This window comes from Pongo abelii, chromosome 6 (assembly GCF_028885655.2).
Source record: "Pongo abelii isolate AG06213 chromosome 6, NHGRI_mPonAbe1-v2.0_pri, whole genome shotgun sequence".
Lineage (NCBI taxonomy): Eukaryota > Metazoa > Chordata > Mammalia > Primates > Hominidae > Pongo > Pongo abelii.
Window position 1 is genome coordinate 148,208,635 of NC_071991.2, and position 3,449 is coordinate 148,212,083.

The following is a 3,449-nucleotide window of genomic DNA, read 5'->3' on the forward strand; positions in this document are numbered from 1 at the left end:
ACAATGAGATACCATCTCACACCAGTTAGAATGGCGATCATTAAAAAGTCAGGAAACAACAGGTGCTGGAGAGGATGTGGAGAAATAGGAACACTTTTACACTGTTGGTGAGACTGTAAACTAGTTCAACCATTGTGGAAGTCAGTGTGGCGATTCCTCAGGGATCTAGAACTAGAAATACCATTTGACCCAGCCATCCCATTACTGGGTATATACCCAAAAGACTATAAATCATGCTGCTATAAAGACACATGCACACGTATGTTTATCGCGGCATTATTCACAATAGCAAAGACTTGTAACCTACCCAAATGTCCAACAATGATAGACTGGATTAAGAAAATGTGGCACATATACACCATGGAATACTATGCAGCCATAAAAAAGGATGAGTTCATGTCCTTTGTAGGGACATGGGTGAAATTGGAAATCATCATTCTCAGTAAACTATCGCAAGGACAAAAAACCAAACACCGCATGTTCTCACTCATAGATGGGAATTGAACAATGAGAACTGTTGGACACAGGAAGGGGAACCTCACACTCTGGGGACTGTTGTGGGGTGGGGGGAGGGAGGAGGGATAGCATTAGGAGTTATACCTAATGCTAAATGGCGAGTTAATGGTTGCAGCACACCAGCATGGCACATGTATACATATGTAACTAACCTGCACATGGTGCACATGTACCCTAAAACTTAAAGTATAATAATAATAATAATAATAAAGAATGGTTCCCTCCACTATGAGGGGCATGGTGGAGAAGGGGAAGGTGGAGACCCCTACTGGAAAAACTGTGAAATGCTGTGAAACTAGTGGTTGACCGTGGACAGATTATCTTACTCTCATTTGCCAAAAGTAGCAATAATATTCTCTCTACTTCCCTCGCTGGAGTTTCCAAAAGATAAATGGCATGCTGATTAGAAAAACATAACGTGCAGTTGTGAGGATCTGCCAGTTAGAGGGTTGTGAGCCAGGGTAACTGTCTAGTAATAAAGCCCTTGCCATCTATGACTTCATTCTTGTGGACAGTGGAGTTTTAACTACTTCTTTATATATATATATAAAAACCACACTAAGGCAAGATGTTACTAATAGGGGAAATTATTGGGGCAAACAGTGAGGAGTATAGGGGAACTCTCAGTATTTTTCATTCCCATTTTTCTGTAAATCTAAAACTGCTTTGAAAAATATATACATAAATGTAACTGTATATATATATATACATACAGTTATATATACTCTCTCTCTCTCTCTCTATATATATATATATATATAACTGCAGATCATCTTGAGTCCTATTCCTGAAATCTTTCTCCCCTCTTTAAGATGGAAACTACTTCCATTAAGTGGAGTGGTATAGTCAACAACAAAAGGCAATGGGAATAAAACGAGATTGAAATCAAAAGGTGAATTTTCAGCCTGTCCTTCAAAGACTGTCCCCTAACTTCCGGGGAAGACCAGGGTGGAGGAAGGCTGTTCAGGTGATCTTTCCTTGCCCTGCAATTTGTGGGGAAGCCATATGTACCCACATAGAGCGTGCAGCAGCCCCTATGTGCGTACGTGAAAATGCTCTTGCACAAAAACAAGAAATGAGTTCATTAGTATCACCTTAGGGGTACCGTCTGAGCTCATTCTATTCCAGATTTTAAGTTCTTAAAGATATAATATCAGTCATATTTTCAGTTAGCACATATCTGGGACTTTAGGGTATATGATTTTTTCTCCTAATTCAGGAATAAAGAAACTGAGGTTTAGAAAGATCAAGTGTCTTGTCCACACTGGCACAGATTGTTACTGGTAGAACTGGGGGCTCAGGGTGGGGGAGAGAAGAGAAAATGAAAGAAAACAAAACAAGCCTTGTTATCTTCCAGGTCCTGGAATTTCTTACAAGGTCTACAGACGGCCTAGGAGCAACCCTCCCTCTCCTAGGCAGTCTCTCTCATGATCTTATAGGCTTTTTATAAAAACACAAGCGCAATGAGACATGATGAACCTGGCCACAAATTTGGTCTGCTAGAGAGAGAAAGAGACAGAGAGAGAGGGACCATGTCCCTGGGGACAGGAAAATAACAATGTGTGTGGGTTTCTGTACAAAGCCACCCTCAGAGGGTGACTCAAGGCCCTGAGAGACAGCCAGGGTAAGAAGCTGTTTGTGAAACAGCTCTACTTCCTTTTTCCCACCACACCTCTGTGATGCTTTTGTGCAAAACAAACTTTTTACCAGAATTAGCAGGAGCACTGAGACCCAGAAAAGCCACTAAACATCTGGATATGGCTGCATCCCAGGGCAGGCCAACAGCTGCCTGTTACTGGCCCAGGCTGGACATATACACATCTCCCAGCCACCATCTGCAGTGCGCCATAAAGAGAGTTTCTTACTTTTTTTTTTTTTAAAGAAATGGGGTCTCCTCATATTGTGCAGGCTAGTCTTGAACTCCTGAGCTCAAGTGATACACCTGCTTCAGCCTCCCAAAGTGCTGGGATTATAGGCATGAGCCTGGTCAAGAGAGTTTCCTATATTGAATTCTAGATGGCAGTGAGGACTGAACCCAAGGGCACTCTCCAGGTTCCACTGCACAAGGAGCAGGCATCTTGTTTGAAACATTTTACGGCTCCCTCTTACTTCTGCCAAATGCCCTGCCCTCAGGTTACCTGTGCTCTGACCTGAGGGGGAGGCAAGGCTTAGATTTCCCCACCCAGGAGGATTTCATTTCCACAGGGACTAGAAGACATCTGACCCCATTCATGATGTGATTTAGCCAAAGTGACAAGCACTTAACAAGGGTCTCGGGAGAAGGGAAGAGGGTGGCCCTGGTCATGCTGGGAGCCTCTGTGTTGTGGTGGTGGGTGCAGGGGGAGGGGGCAGAGCTCCTCTCTGGGGACTTTCTCAGGTGAATGAGGCAGAGCTTGATCAGTTACTTGCACATTTGCATTTAGATGGATTCAGTTTTTAAAGAAATTATAAGCGAGAGAGTGAGATACAGGTAACTCTTGATTCTTTGATTTAGTTTGGAGAGGAGGGCAGTTCTAACGCAGGTAACATATACACTTCGCACTTTGCAATGAAAGCCGGATTTGACTTCCAAAATATTCTCTCATATTAATATTGTAATGTTAACTTTTCATATAATAGCAGTTATAACTTTTCCTCTCTAAAAGTCTGTAGAATTATTATGGTTTCATTTCAAAATGTGTTTTCCTAACAGTGAGATGTAAATAGAAATCTGGTAATTCCTAACAGGTCTAAATTCTTATAAGATTTTTTGGACAAATCTAAAGGGAATCACTGATATGTCTCTCTCCTACCACAGACATGCAGGTAATAAAATAAAATAGTCAAAGAGTTTGAGAATCTTATCTCCTTTAAGTTCACAGTGTGTTAAGTAAAATAGAACTGTCAACTGTGGTCACATATCTTGCAAATACCACCCCCTGCTGTTTGTCTCT